Here is a 17,496-nt window from a genome sequence, read left to right on the forward strand (position 1 = left end):
CTCAAGGTCCTAGAAACCTTGCTACCAATTTTCTTAAAGACTTATGCTTTTTCTAGCCCCCTCCCAAATTTAAAGTATGTAATCAGCCACTCCTCACAACTCCAGTGCAGCTCTTTCTGCCCACAGGTCCTGTCCCTGTTCTTTAATAAAACCCACCTTTTTGAACTGAGGATGTCTCAAGAATTCTTTCTTGACTGTTTGCTCCTAGACTCCAGCATTTCACATCAGTTAATATACAAAAGTCAGTTGCTTTCCTATATATCAGCAATGAACAGGTGGAACGTAAAAAAAAAAAACCATAGATATTTGCATTAGCACCCCCAATAAAATATTTTGGTATAAATAATTAAGTATTTAGGTATAAATCTAATAAAATATGTACAAGTTCTATGTGTTAAAAAAACACTACATGGGGCACCTGGGTGGCTCTGTTGGTGAAGTGTCTGACTTCAGCTCAGGCCATGATCTCCCAGTTGGTGAGTTCAAGTTCCACATTAGGTTCTGTGCTGACAGCTCAGAGAGAGTCTACTTCAGATTCTGTGTCTCCCTCTTTCTCTGCCCCTCCCCTGCTCACACTCTATCTCTCTCTCTCAATAATAAATAAACATTAAAAATTTTTTTAAATACTACAAAACTTAGATGAGCAAAATAAATGAAAAGATATTCCATGTTCATGAATAAGAAGACAGTACTGTCAAGATATCAATTCTTCCCAAACTGGATACAGTACAATCCTAATGAAAATACCAGAAAGGTATCTTGTAAACATTAACAAACTGATTCTAAAGTTTATATGGAGAGGCAAAAGAATGAGAGTAGCCGCCACATATCGAAGAACAAAATTTGAAAACTGACACTACCCAACTTTAAGATTTACTGTAAAGCTGCAACGTTCAAGACAATGTGATATGAATGAAAGGATAAATCAGTAGAAATAAACAGCTCAATGAAGCAGAATAGAGAGCACAGAAATAGAGCCACATAAATGTAGTCAACTGATATTTGACAATAAGCAAAGGCAATACAACAGAGCAAAAACAATCTTTTCAAAAACTGATGCTGTAACAATTGGACATCTACATGCAAAATAATAAATCTAGATAGACTTTACACCCTTCATAGAAATTGATTCAACATGGACTATAGACTTAAATATAGAATGCAAAAGTATACGGGCACCTGGTTGGCTCATTCTGAAGAGCATGTGACCCTTGATCTCGGGGTCATGAGTTTGAGCCCCAGGTTGGGTGTAGAGATTACTTAAAAAAATAAAACTTAAGACAAATGCAGGGGCGCCTGGGTAGCTCAGTCAGTTAAGTGGCTCAGTCAGTTAAGTTCAGCTCAGGTCATGACCTCATGGTTCGAGGGTTCAAGTCCTGCGTCAGGCTCTATGCTGACAGCTCAGTCTGGAGCCTGTTTCTGCTTCTGTGTCTCCTTCTCTCTCTGACCCTCCCCTGCTCACACTCCATGTCTCTCTCTTTCAAAGATAAATAAACATTAAAAAAAAAAAAGACAAACGCAAAAGTATAAAACCCCTAGAAGACGACATAGGAGAAAATCTAGATAACCTTGGATATGGTAATAATTTTTTAGATATAATACCAAAGAAATTAATTGATAAAAGAGATATTTGATAAGCTGGACTTCATTAAAATTAAAAACTTCTGCTCTGAAAAAGACATTGTCAAGAGAATGACAGGGCAATCTACAGACTGGGAAGAAATACTTGCAAAAGACACAACTGGTAAAGGACAGCTGTCCAAAATACACAAACACTTAAAACTCAACAATAAATGAACTGCCCAATTAGAAATATGGGCAAAATACTCTAAGAGATACGTCTCTGAAGAAGATATATAGATAGCAAGTAAGCATATGAAAAGATGTTCAACATCATACGTACTTAGGAAATTGCAAAATAAAACAATGAGCTATTACTATACACATATTAGAATGGTTAAATCCAAAACACTGACCACACGAAATGCTGGTAGGAACTCCCATTCATTGCTAGTGGGAATACAAAATGGTAGAGCTGTTTTGGAAGACCGTTCCTTATAAAACTGAGCATACTCTGCCCATTCAATCTAGCAATAGTGCTCCCTATTATTTATCCAAATGAACTGAAAATTTATATCCACATAGAAACCTCATGAATGTATACAGCAGCTTTATTCATAATTGTCAAAACTTAGAAGCAACCAAGGTACCATGTAGTACATGAATGGATGAGCAAACTGTGCTATATCCAGATCATGGAACATTATTCAGCATTTAAAAGAAATGACCTAAAAGAAAAATAAAAGAAAGGACTTGTTGAGCAATGAAAAGATATGGAGGAAACTTAAATGCGTATTACTAAGTGAAACAAGCCAAGCTGAAAAGGCCATATACTATGATTCTAACCATATGACATCTGTAAAGGGCAGACTTATGGAGACAGTAAAGATTAGTGGTTGCAAAGGATGAGGAGGAAGCAGAGAGATGGGTATGCAGAGTATAGAGGATTTTATGCCAAGCAATGAAACTACTCTGTATGATATTAAGTGGTAGATATATGTCCTTCTGCATTTGTCAAAAACCATAGAATGTACTGCAACGAGCATGAGCATGAGCCCTAATGACTATAGACTATAGCCCTATAGACTGTGGGTGATAATGATGAATCAATGTTGGTTCACTGAATGTAAAACATGTACCACTGTGGTGTGGGATGTCAGTAGTTGGGGAGGTGGTAGGTATGTGGGGACAGAGTGTACATGGCAAGTCTCTGTCCCTTCTGCTCAGCTGTGCTAAAACTGTTTTAAAAAATAAAGTCTGAGCCCCCCCCCCACCCTAAACCAAAGGAAGAGAAAGGAGAAAATAGGATTGTCAAGAATGACTTAGACCAGTCATTATTACTTTTGCCTGGGAATATGAACATTGATTCCCTGAGCTAAACTGAAGTTTTATTAGGATGGCAGAAGTGGGGAAATTTCCTCCTTGATGGTTTTTTTAAATTATTTTTTTCTGGATATAAATATGCTTCCTTACAATGTTATTGTAATTTTTTTTTTGTTTTTACTGGATGTATATTATGTCTCTAACAGTGTCTACCATACAGGTGCTTACCATGATTTTCAGTCTTGGTTCTGAAAGAACAGCCAATGGACACTAGCCTGACCTCCCTGCCAATTTCTCTGACCCAGCCTCTCTTCTTCATTCTTTGAGTCAAGGGCTCTCATTTACAGGATAGACAGCCAGGGTCCCCGATGCAGCCTGCGGTCATGGGACTGCAGCCACTGGTCAGAGCTGCAGCTTGAAGGATTCAGTTGAAACCTGTGTCCTAATAGCACCCAGGGTATAAAAACCTGTTTTTATCTTTGTTTGAATGAAATCTTATAAGGAAATGTAAACAAATGAATTAGATACCATCAGACCTACTTCCCTGAATCCAGGAAAAGGGGGTGAAGCAACTCCTCGAAGCCCTTCTAGAACAATTAAAAGCCTTGGGTGGCAACTACCAGAGCACCCCCTACATGGAGTACCCAGTACACCTCGCCCAAGCCTCGTCTTGGGTCTAGCCACCTCGAAAGGGCACCCCCTGCATGGAGCACCCTACAACATCTTGGCTGGAATCCAGTTCAGCTGCATGGGAGAAGATATTTGCAAATGATATAGCTGATAAGGGCACGAATATCCAAAATATATAAAGAACTTCTACAACTCAACATGAAAAACGAATCCAGTTACAAAATGACCAGAGGACCTGAACAGATATTTTTTTCAAAGAAGACATCCAGGTGGCTAACAGACACATGAAAGGATGCTCAACATCACTAATCATTAAAGAAATGCAAATCAATACCACAATGAGGTGTTAACTTACACCTGTCAGAATGACTAGAAAGAACAAGAAAAACAAAAAAGAACAGTGTTGATAAAGATGTAGAGAAAAAGGAACTCTTATTCACTGTCTGTGGGCATATAAATTAGGGCAGCCACTGCGGAAAACAGTATGGAGTTTCCTCAAAAAGTTGAAGATAGAATCATCATATGATCCAGTAATTCCAGTAGGTATTTACCCAGAGAGAATGAAAACACTAATTTAAAAAGATATTTGCATCCCTATGTCTATTGTAGGGTTATTTACAATAACTAAGATATATGAAAAAAACCTGTGTCCATTGATAGATAAATAAAGAAGATGTAGTGTATATAGTCCAATGAAATATTACTCAGTTGTAAAATAGAATGAGGTCTTGGCATCTGTGACAATACAGATGGGCCCAATGGTATTATGTTAAGTGAAATAAGTCAGACAGAGAAAAGACAAATACCATATGATTTCATCTGCATGTGGAATTAAAAAAAAAAAGCAAATAGACAAATAAAAAGTAGAAACAGACCCATAAACACAGAGAACAAACTGATTATTGCCAGAGGGGAGGGGGATAGAGGACTGAGCAAAATGGGTGAAAGGGAGTAGGAGATACAGGTTTCCGATTAGGGAGTGAATAAGTCACAGGTATAAAAGGTACAGCATGGGGCATACACTCACTGGCATTGTGTTGTATGGTGACAGGTGGTGGCTACTCCTGTGGTGAGGATAGCAAAGTATATAGACTTACTGCATCACTCTATTGTACACCTGAAACTAATGTAACATTATGTGTCAACTATACTGCAATTTTTTTAAATCTAAAAAAAAATGAAGCAAACAATACCAAATATTAAGTTATTAAACCTGAATGACAAATTTAAAAAACGTGAGCTAAATGAAAATATTGTGTTCTGTTGTTTTGCCAAAATGAGCACAACTTTAGAAATCAACATCAAAATCTCTAAGATCAAATGCTAGCATCTTGGTACCTATAATGCTCTAACCAATGCTTATTTCCAAATAAAATCTTGAAAGGTCTTACTCTTCTCTTTATCATAGCTAAAATCTTGTTCTAACTCCTTTCCTTACTGTTTCCTGTTTCCTGGACCCATATACTTTATTATTTTTTAATAGAATTACCAATTTACTTGAACTGGGTATGTCAAAGAGTAACTGAAATAAATAATAAAAATACAACAAAAGTGTTTTTATTTTATACAAATAAAATCCTGGCTGGAACCAAAGCCCTACCAGAGCTGACTTTTAGTAAATGCTGCTTCCATGGCCTAAGAGAGTTTCAAAGGATGTTGTCTCTGCCCTCTGATAGTTAAAGAACGACCAATAGTGTTGTTGGCAAAGACTCATATATGGTGAGTATATTAAAATGTTCACGTGTATGAATTATGGAAGTCAGAACTTAAGCCAATGTCCTTTAAAAGGAGAGAACTGCAACACATTAATTAATTAGAGTTTATGCTTATTATAACAAAGCCCCCTTCTTGTCTAAACCAAAGTCTTTTACGTTTATTACAGCAATCAGAGTAATGTGTTGGAATTTCACATGTGTATGTGTGCGTGAATAATGCAAGTCTTAACATTCCTTAGCAGAGTCCTATTCTTAGGTAGTTTTTCACAGAATGGTCATTTTCACAAAAGCACATTTTTCTCTTCAACAAAGAATCCCAAGAAGAATTCTAATCAATGGCAGACTTAATATCCCCTTTATTTGACATTAGCCTGAGTTCAGGCTTTAACCTCTACCTTTTAATTGTGTTTAAACCAATATGCAAACTCATATTGTCTGCGTCCTATTGATGGACCAGATAATAAACCATTGCAAATTGTAAACTAGAGGTTTAGGCTTTCATTCTATGTTCCACTTCTGTTTCCCACTTTTTGAGTTTCATATCTTTATGTCTTTAAAAAGATCCAAAGAGGGGGGCACCTAGGTGGCTCAGTTGGTTAAGCATCCAACTTTGGCTCAGGTCATGATCTCACTGTTCATGGGTTTGAGCCCCCCTTTGGGCTCTGTGCTGACAGCTTAGAGCCTGGAGCCTGCTTCAGATTTTCTCTCTCTCTCTCTCTCTCAAAACTAAATACACATTTTTTAAAAATTAAGAAAAAAGATCCAAATTGAATTAAAGTCATTTAAGAAATGTCTTCCTTGGTAATATTTCCTATTTAAGGTTTTTTTTGGGATATAAGCATGCTTTTTCACAATGTTATTATAATCCTTAATGTTATATTAATTGTTTGTAGTAAAAGTACATTTCTTATTTAAAAAGAGTGAAATTGTGGGGTGCCTGGGTGCCTTAGTTGGTTAAGTGTCTGATTATTGGTTTGAGCTCTGGTCATGATCTCATGGTTCATGGTTCGTGAGTTCAAGCCCTGCATCAGACTCTGGGGTGAGAGCATGGAGCCTGTTTGGGATTCTCTCTCTCTCTCTCTCTCTCTCTCTCTCTGTGTGTGTCTCTGTCTCTGTCTCTGTCTCTGTGTGTGTGTGTGTGTGTGTGTGTCCATGCGTCCCTTTCCTGTTCACGTGCACATGCATGCTCTCTCTCTCTCAAAAATAAATAAACATTTTTAAGAAATGAGTGAAATTGCATGTGTGCTGGTGTCAGAGAAGTCCTTTGCAATGTGTAAGTTAATTTGTTCCTTTATCCAACAGGCACTGATGGAGTGCTTATTATGCCCCAGGCACATTGGGAGCTGAACCTTTATCCTCAGAAGTTCACAAAGCAGTAGAGGAAATAGATTCATAAATACAATGATGTGTACTTGCCACGGTAAAGATCTGTATAACACAATATGTGAACCCAGATAAGGGACTACACCCTCACAGGACATGCTATTTAAACTGAAGTTTGAAGATTTATTAGCAAAGCCCTCCTCCTGCCTACGATCTAGGACCAGAAGTCCACTTTCTAGGTGATAGGAAGAACACACCTCAATTCCAGTTGACTGGAAAACGAGACACCAACCCTATTAGACCGGCAAGAACTCAGAATGGAGCAAAGGTGATTAATTCTGTACATCACTATTCAGCCATCCAAAAAAAATTCATATCCTCTATCATTCATTCAACAAATGTTTATTGAGTTCTATGTTTGCAGTAGTGTCCTCTGTACTAGAAACATAGCATTGCACAAAAGAGGTATAATTCCTCACTCTGGTGGAACTTATAGGAGACAGAAAATACTATTAAAGACTTGAAAATGTGTGAATAAAGCTGGTTATAGGATAGTATATATGGTATAATCCTCACTTTATTATATATGAAAATATTAAAGGATTATTTTATGTTAACTTTTGCTACAAAGCAGACTATAGAACTTCTTGGTTTAGATAACAACCATTCATTTCGCTTGGGACTCGGGATTTGCACTCTGGACTGGGCTTACTGGTGGTTCTTCTGCTGGTCTTGGTCGGGTTCACTAAAGTGTGTTCACCTGCTACTCACCTAGGCAGCCCTGCTTCTGGGGATTTGCTGAGTGCTGGCTGATGTGACTGGGCAGCTAGGCACATATCTCTTGTCATTCGGAAGGTTAGCATTGGCTTACTTCCAGGGTGGCAGTATATCCCAAGGGTAGCAAGAGAGGACAGCAGTCATAGCACTTTCTTTCTTTTTTTTTTTTAATAGTTTATTGTCAAACTGGTTTCCATATAACACCCAGTGCTTTTCCCCACAAGTGCCCCCCTCCATGACCATCACCCCCTCCCTCCCTTCCCCCTCCCCCTTCAGTCCATGGTGCCCTCCCCCATGACCATCACCCCTTCCCTCCCTCCCCCTCCTCTTCAGTCCATGGTTCGTTTTCAGTATTCAGTAGTCTCCCTTGATCTGTGTCCTTCACCTCTCCCACTCTCTTTCCCCCTTCCTCTCCCCATGGTCCCCTGCCAGGTCTCTCCTGTTAGACCTATGAGTGCAAACATATGGTATCTATCCTTCTCTGCCTGACTTATTTCTCTTAGCATGACATTCTCAAGGTCCATCCACTTTGCTACAAATGGCCATATTTCATTCTTCCTCATTGCCATATAGTACTCCTTTGTATATATATATATACCACATCTTCTTGATCCATTCATCAGTTGATGGACATTTAGGCTCTTTCCATGATTTGGCTATTGTAGAAAGTGCCGCTAGTCATAGCACTTTCTAAGTCTCTGCTTCTGATACATTAGCTGTTGTCCCCTCAGCCAAGCCTCAAGTCAGTGGTAAGAAAGGAATGCCCAAGGGCGTGCCCACAGGGAGGCGGGGACATGATTGGGGTCCTTCTGCAACAATTTGCTACAGATAAACACCAAAAAGTTGAGGGTAGTTGCCGGGGTAAGGAGATTACAGTTTATAGTTTCTTCTCTATTTTTCCTTTACTTTTTCAAAATTTTGGTAGTCAGGAGTAGGAATTCAGGGTCCTATTGTCACAAGCTTGAGAGTGCCAGGACATTTGCAACGTGGAGCACAGTGGAAGGGCCCCATAGTTAACACCGGGCACCACGTTTGGGTACCTAGAAGTACTCCTGCACGCTAAGCCTGGCCGAACTGGGGAAGAGAGGCTTCTGCAAATTGTTTTTTGGCTCAGAAACAAAGCATATTGTAATAGAGTCTACATATATGAGAAATTAGAAGATTCAGATTCAGATTGGAGTGCAGGAACACGCACAGGCAGGAGGAATCATGATAAAGGAAGCCCCCTTATGCTCATTTGAACCTCCTGTTGGAGGGGGTCAACCAGGCACAGAAAGAAGAGAATTCAAAGTCTCTTCAATAATTTCAGAATTAGTGATCGGAAATTTATGCTGGTGGAAACTCAAACATCATTTTATTCAAACTCTTCATTACATCAGAGTCCCAGCGAAGTGGCGGGGCTTGACAGGTTCCCTGACATCTTGTGGCAGAGGCAGACCCAGAGCCCACGTCTTCTGAGAGCAAGTCTGGTGGTTTCTCTTTGCTGCACTGCTCTGTGCAGACAGCTGGTCCATTGGAGAACAGTAGCATGGTGACTGGCCATCTCTCCTCCCCTGCTTCCCTCCCCTGCCTCCCTATCTGTCTCTCCATATCACACACACAACATACATGCAACACACACACACACACACACACACACACACACACACACACGCACACATTACAGACTTTGAGTATCAAGACGATCCAAGTGTTACCGTTAAGGATGGCTACCATTTCTCTTGCTGTGCCCTTAAGCATACACCAGGAGGTTATGAGCTAAAATACACTAAGCAAGCAATTTTTAAAAGACTTACAGTTAATGAGCACTTGAAAAATATAGGTTGATTTGCCAAGTCAACACTGGTCTTTGGGCCTGGGGTTTTGCCAGGGGTAAATTATCTGCTACATCAATGGAACTTTCTTGGCTTTGCTTGACTTGAGCCTATTAGTATGCCCAAGGCTGTTACCTTGAAAGAAGCATTGAGAGTAGAAGTTTGCTGCGGTGGTTGTTTTATTATTTATCAAGTTAGTGATGTTCCTTTTTATGACAGAACCAGATATTTTGTCATTAAAGGAATATACATAATTACTTCATAAAAATGAACCTGCCTATAGCATCTATCTAAATACATTTAGCTAAGGATGTGAGATGGAAGGAAACACAGAAAGAGGGACAGAAAAGGTACTGTTCATATGTACCAGGGGTTATAGGATTCCAAGAAGGTGTTATGATTCATGGCTCATGAAAACAGGTACACACAGAAATCAGAGAGAGCTCTCTGCAGAGTGTTAGGATTTATCCATTTCTACCACACACAGATGGAAGGGAAGAATGATTTAATTATTTCTTTGTGTCAAGCCAAAAATGATTTGGGCATAATGATATTGTTTTTTAACTGGGTAACTTGGATCTTAATGTGATTTCCTGACTTTGTATTGTCTCAGATGTGGGTCTGATGGTCTCCTAACCCTGTCCTTTACCTTCCCTTCTCCCTGAGGGCTCACTCAGCTCTTATTTCTGCCACCAGGAGTTTAGATTAACAGGAAACATATCATCTAGGTGGTGATAAGACATTCAGAAATGCCTTCTCGACTGTTGCTAACTTCAAGTCCAAAAGCCCTAAAAGGCGAGGCCACCTGACAATTCCCCACAGCTCCTGGATTGCTCTGAGGGATCTTTGTCACCAATACCATTTGCATTTTCCCAAGAAGGTCACACTAGGTGCATGATTTACCTAAATCTCTGATAGCTAACAAATCTTTGATCAATGAGCATCTTTTCCAAATGTAAGGCATTTGACTGAAATAGGTTTGACTCTCAACTCAACACTGCATGGGGTTTAGAGATCCCTAAGCACCCTTCTGGTTTGTTATATGGGGCAGCCTTGAAGACCAATGAGGCTGCCCGTCACTGGGAACCCCTTCACCCTTGGGCCCCTACGGTGTATAGAAAGCTCTAGCAAATGGGTGAAACCACAATCAGCAAGCTCCTGCTTTTCTATTCTCTTCTCCTGACTGCAAACGGTGCCACACAGTGAAAAGAACACTGGTTTTGGAGACACTAGAATCCAAACCCCACTGTAACACTTTCTTTGGCATTGTGTCTGTCCAGACCTGTTCTGGCACAAACAGACAGATTTTTCAAGGGAGACACAACCTTCTCTAAAGACATTCCTGAATCTGTTTTATGCATAAGTAACTAAAAAATAAGTTGAATGATTTATTAACAAACAAGTATTGAATATTTCCTCTGAGCCAGGTTTCTGGGATTACAAAGGTAAAGAAGTTAAGTCTTTCTCCTCAAGAGGCCAAAACCTAACGCAGAAGACACATCTATAAACATAACATCTTATTTTAAGGACATCAGTAAAATTGAGTGGGGGGTACAGTAGCAGCACAGAGGAGTACTGATTAACTTACTCTTGGGGCAGGGGTGCTCAGGGAAGATCTCTGCTGTCTCATTCAGTAGCAAAAGCTAGCAGAACCTTCAAGGATCCATAAGAATTATCTATGGTACAAGGATATGGAAATAGTTGGGCTGAAAAGTATCTTTAGAAACAACACTTTCTATATTTAGCCAAGACTGTATTGATACACCATTCTCTGCAAATAGGGAAGCCTAGATTATTCATGGAAACCTTTGCTCAAGAGGCAGGGGAAAAAAAAGGAGTGTTTAAAGGCACTGAAATATAAACGTTCTTCCTTTCTTTGTGATCTCTCTTGATTTGTGATGATTTTTACTGCTGGTTAATGTTACTCTAAGTTAAAAAAAGTTTTCTTCATTATTAGCATGAATTTTACTATATATATATATATTTTTTTTTTTTGAAGATTATTCATTTTGACAGAGAGAGCGAACAGGAGACGGGAAGAGAGAGAATCCTAAGCAAGCTCTACACTGTCAGCGCAGAGCTCAACACGGGGCTCAAACCCACAAACTGCAAAATGATGACAGGAGCTGAAACCAAGAGTTGGGACACCTCCTGGCGAGGTTTCTGTGCTTCTAGAGAGAGGGACAGGAAGCAGATTGACTGTTGCTGGGCCGAGCATGTTAGTGTTCCTGGGTATGGAACAGTGGAGTGGAGAAGGAGCCAACGATGGAAAGAAAGGTTGTGTTTTCATTAGGGGGAGGAGCCTGATGACGGGAGCCCCAAAATGGACAGAGAGGAGGAAACGAATGTGACTGTCTTTTCATTACCCCTAACTTTAGTGATGTTTACTACATGCCAAAACTTTATTATTGTTATTATTTTTTGTGTATGTATGTATGTATGTATGTATGTATTTATTTATTTATTTTTTGCTGTTGTTTATCAAATGGGAAGGTAATTGTGGGGTGCCTGGGTGGCTCAGTTGGCTGGGCGCCTGGCACTTGATTTTGGCTCAGGTTCATGGGGTGGAGCCCCACATCAGGCTCTGTGCTGGCAGAGCGGAGTCTGCTTGAGATTCTCTGTACCTCTCTCTGCCCCTCCCCTGCTCACATGTGTGTGGAGGGGTGGGTGTGGGCGTGGGTGTGCGGGCGTTCGTATGCTCTCTCTATGAAAAAATAAACATTGCAAACAACTACTGATAAAAATGAATGCCATGAAAAAAATAATAAAGGAAAGAACAGTGTGCTGTGAGACAGAGTAAGAGATGTAATCAAGGGCTGCCTGCTTGCCACTTCAAACCCAGCTGGCCTCACTTCCGATTCCAAGGACTGCTGTAGTAATTAGTTCCAGAGCAGGTTTCACCCAGTTCCGTGCAAGTACACCGTGACTGCACCGCTACCAGGCCCGTGCTGCTGGCGTCCTGGCTCCTGACCCGGAGCTTTGCGGTTTTCATGGTGTGGCCTGACTTTGAGAATCCACTGAACATTCACACATGTGCAACCGGGAGTGTGGGAGGATTAATGCCATGTGGGGAGCCACTGCATCAGTGCTACCCTCTTTCTGAAGTCTGGTGGCAGGAGCTTTTGAGACACATTTCAAAGAAGTCTCAGAAGGTCCTGTGAGACTGAGTACCTGGTCATTCATAGCAGAGTTCAATCAGTAACGCACCCTTGTATTGTCTCTCCCTCATTCCACCATTCTCCCTTATTCCAATGCTGTGGGGAGAGCCAGTTGTTAAATCTCAGAAATGTTGTCACTGGGTGGTAAACACAGACATTCTTTAAAATTAACTTATACAGGGGCGTCGGGGTGGCTCAGTCACTTAAGCATCGACTTTGGCTCAGGTCATGATCTCATGGTTCATGGGTTGGAGCCCCACTTCGGGCTTTGTGCTGACAGCTAGCTAGCTCAGAGCCTGGAGCCTGTCTTCAGATTCTGTGTCTCTTTCTCTCTCTGGCCCTCCCTTGCTCGTGCTGTCTCTGTCTCTCAAAAATATATAAAAAAACATTTAAAAAATTCAAATTCTTATACAAACTTAAAATTATATTTAAAAACAAATATATATTCAAGATTCCTATTTATTTTACTCTATCTTATTATTATCTGTGCTCTTGAGGTTATTGACATCTATTATGGTATCTCTTTGGTGGAAATACTATGCAATAGTGTGTAATGTTGCATCTCTTCCCACCTGCAAATTCAGTGATATTATGTTAGTACCTTAATATTAACCATAGCTGAAGTATCTGTATCAAAGAAATAGGCAAACGCTACAAATTAGAATTTGTTTTTTTTATTATCTAGATTTTAGGAATGATGAAGAAAATGCTAATGATGTAGGTTAAACTTAGAAGTTTGTCATGTCTCCAGCAATTACATTATGAATAGCACATAAAACTGTGTCCTAAACTGTCACTGATTCAGCAAAAAAGTCATTTACATAATTTATGAATGAATGAAATTGACACACACCTTCCCAGTTTCCCTTTCATTTTACTTGTTAGTGTAAATAAATCAACAGTCATATTGCAACTGAGCTTTCTTGTCGATTACAAACATAGATTGGTTATGGATATAAAACTTCCACAAAAATCAATGAAAGCATTCTGTGAAAATCAATAAGCTAGGAATTTACCAAAAAGAGCACTGTACACTTTATTATAATTTGGGAATTTCGTGCTATACAGCAGTCCCCCCTTATCTTCAAGGATATGCCAGAAACTGCAGATACTACCAAACCCTATATATACTACATTTTTTCCTATACAGATAAACCTATGATACAGTTTAATTTATAAATTAGTCACAGTAAGAGGTTAAAAGACAATAAAATAGAACAACTATAACAGCATATTGTAATACAAAGTATGTGAATGTGGTCTCTCTCAAAATATATTATCGTACTGTGCTGTGGTCACACTTCTTGTGACAGGAGATGATAAAATGCCTACATGATGAGATGAAGGGAGGTGGGTGACGTAGGTGTTGTGACACAGTGTTAGGCTACTATTGACCTGACAATACGTCAGAAAGAGGATCATCTACTTCTGACCATGGTTGACTGCAGGCAACTGAAACTGTGGAAAGTGAAACCGTGGATAAGGAGGGATTCCTGTACATTATTTATGTCCATAAAAATTTTTAATACTTTTGCACATGTATGTATATACACACATGTTTTTTTTTTCTGGAGAGCTGTTTGTTAAACATGCCTCAGCATCCCATTGCTCCTTATTACTACAGAAGCCTTTATCTTAGACTGTGCTTTGAGTGGAGGGGAAACCAAGGATAAGCATGTGAATTTGGAGCTAGATCAGCTCACCAATTGGATGGCGATGAACAACTTGTTGCTGGTAGTGTGTTGATAAACCATAGCATCACAATTACTAAGACTACTACTTTTGGTGATTGGGATGAAATGCAAATGGAATGAACCAGTGGGTTACGTGGTAGGTGTAAGACTGGAGCAATATGTGGTATGGTAATTAAAAGGATTGTGGAACTTGGGGTCTTGCTTCTACCCATGTGCTACAGCTTTACTGATGGCTGAGAGGCCCCGAGCTATAGGAAATCCCAGCGATGAGCAGCCTCATCTGTTTTCAAGATTGTACGGTCTTAAAACTAGAGTGTTGTTTAGAGATTTTAAACCTCATGTAGCATTGAGCTGCTGGCCAAACCTCTTTCAGCCAATACCCCACAGAAGCCAAGGGGTGAATGGCCAAATGCATTCCATAAGATTCCCAGAAAGTCCTGTGTGAACAAGCAGCTAGTGGCCCATAGCTGTGGTCAATTCAGTAATGCATTCCCTCTTTCACTGTCCGGTTCTCACTCTTGCCTTTGTCTCTAGCTCTGCTTTGGGGGAAATTTGAGTTAAATGTGACATAGGTCTTACTTAGATTGGGAACTAGGGACATGTCAACAAAAACCTGAAAGGTCGGGTGAGGGAGGCTGAGGGAGTAAAGGAGCGTCCACCGTAAGCAAATAGTTTGTTTGAAAGTTGTGCTGTGAAAAGTAGCTTGATCTATGCCAGGTATGGAAAGAAGACCAGTGAGAAAGCAACTGGAGAGAATGCAAGAGATGAAGCTGGAGAGTGGGCAGGACCTTGTTTTTATTTCTCACTAGAGGTTTCTTTGTCACTCGGAAAACATTGTTACCTCAGTCCAGTAAGCTGCCTCGTTTTTTCTTCCTTATTCTTACTTGCAATGTGTCCAAAATTAGGGGTTGTGATAAGAGCAAAACAGTGAATTTGAAGAAATTCTAGCTCATATTTTGGCTCTGCCATTGACTCAATGTGTTACTTGGATAAATTACAAAATCCCTGCTTTAAAGAGTATGAGTACAGTAAATATCTATGTATATATATAATGCTTTATATAAAATACGTAATGTTATTATGATCATCATAAACTATGAAACACGGGAGGTCTTAGACATAGGCCATGTTTTACAGACAAATGAAGTAAAACCTGGAAGCATTTCCAAGGGCAAAATAAAACAAAACAAAACAACAACAACAACAAAACGAGAATTCCACAAAATCCCACCATGGCTCACAGCAAAATCACAAAATTAACCATGGAATTTGGGCACAGCTATTCATGATTAAGCGTCTTCTCAGAGTTGAAGCCACGCAGTCAAAGCCTCAGGAAGGGAAAGCCTTTGAGTTTTTCATATCAATAAAGCCAGAACATGTAACAGAACAAGAATTTTCCCCCAAGGAATTCAATTATCTCACTGCTGTCAATAATACCAGAGGTGGGCTAAAGAAAAAAAGAAAGAACCAGCATTTATAATGCTGTTTTTAAAACAGTTTCTACCTACACAGTAAATGTTAAACAACTGGTAGCTACAGCCTTCAGCATGTATATCATAGAGGTGTCACTCCATTTTTAAAAGCCTGATTTAATGGCTAATATGTCAGTAGCAGAAATTCATGGAGCCAGAAACACGATGCCAACAATTACTACCAGGAAGAAGGACTGTTTTAGAAAATACTTCATACACAATGGGTTATGTAATAAAATAGGTTCAGTTCTGTTCCAAATCTTTCATCCCTTCCCTCGTAAGCACAGATTATTAAAAAGACTTTTTAAATTTGCTGCATTTAGATAGACCTTTACTTCTGAGCAAGTGCTCTCTATGATGAATCATTTTATTTGTCGTGATTAGCACTATTTAGTGTCTATCGCATGCCTGGAAACCAGAGTAGAAGTTTGGAAAGGGAATATGGAGATTTACATGAAGGTTCTCAAAGCATTATGTGTTTATATTTTTCCTCCTGGGTTAGACAAATATCAATATCATCTTGTAGTCCTATAACCCACCAGATACCACAAGATTTTGTTTTCGGCAGTTCAATTCTACTTCATCTTAGTGTGGATGTCCTAGAATTCATCCTGTTTGGAATTCACCAAGATTCTTGAATCTGTAGGCTTGCATCTTTTGCTAAGTTTGGAAAGTTTTCAACCCTTATTTCTTTGAGTACTTTTTCAGCCTGTTATTATGCATACGCCCCAGACTATGGGAAACACTGACTGGCCTAGTTCTTGCTGTACACAGGGGTAAACATTTGAGAAGGCACTGCTCAGTTTTTGAATGTTGGTGCTCATTCGCAAGAGAACACTCCAACTTTACATTTTAATCTCTTGCATCCTTTAATGTCCATAAACCTACTGTTAGATTATCTCAGTTGCATGGTGGAAAGGTCCTGTGGTAAACCACAAGTACTGGGATAGTACTGTCCTTTTTCTCTTCTCCCTCAGAGATACCAATAACATGACTGTTAGCTCTCTTGTTATAATCTTGTAGGTCCCTAAAGCTCTTTTTATTTCAGTCTATTTTCTCTCTGCTATTCAGTTTGGGTGACTTCTACTTACCCTTCTATTTTCATCCTCTGCCCCCTCTATTTTACTGTTAAGCTCATCCACTGACATTTTCATTTGGTTTATTGTATTTTTTAGTTCTAAATTTTTCAGGTGGTTCTTTCTTATATCTTTTATTTCTTTGCTTTTCCCTTCTAATTCTTTAGAAAGATGCTACATTTTCATTTGTTTCAAGTATATTTGTAATTGCTTGTTGAAGCATTTTTATGATAGATACATTAAAATCCTTGTCAGATCATTCTAACATCTCAATTTCATTTCAATGGTGGCATCTACTGAGATTTTTTTTCCCCATTGAGTTTGAGATCTTTCTAGTTCTTGATATGACTATTGATTTCCAATCAAAATATGAATATTTGGGGTATTATGAGACTCTAGATCTTACTCAAATATTCTGTTTTATCTGACTTCCTCTGACACCAATCTAGCAGGGGAAGGCAAGAGGATAATGCTTTATTACTGGAAGATAAAGGTAGAAATCCAGGTTCCATACTCAACTTTATTACTGCTAAGTGGGATAGTAGTTCCAGCCTTCCACTGTGGTCTCTATTGACACCACAGGAGGTGCTCCATTAGCACCTGGGCTATGAGAAAAGTCCTAACTTTGCCCTAAATTTTCTCTGCATATCACCTAGTGAAAGGGGAGAGGGGTATCTTGTTACTTATGTGTGGAGGTGCAAGTCCAGACTTCTTACAGGGTCTCCACTGATCCTGCAGAGGAAGAAGGACCTCATTACCATCCAGCAGAGATGAAAGTCCTCGTTCCACTCTGACACCACTCCAGCAAAGGCATTGGGTACCTCACTACAGGCTGGCAAGGTTTTCCACACAGTCTTCCTTTCCTTGGCATGGGCATGGCTAGGGTCATGGTTTTTTTCTATGGTGTTTGGCTGCAATAGAGCAATTATTATATGGTTTTTTGTCTTGCTAGAA

Source organism: Suricata suricatta, chromosome 3, assembly GCF_006229205.1.
Source record: "Suricata suricatta isolate VVHF042 chromosome 3, meerkat_22Aug2017_6uvM2_HiC, whole genome shotgun sequence".
In the NCBI taxonomy this organism is placed as follows: domain Eukaryota; kingdom Metazoa; phylum Chordata; class Mammalia; order Carnivora; family Herpestidae; genus Suricata; species Suricata suricatta.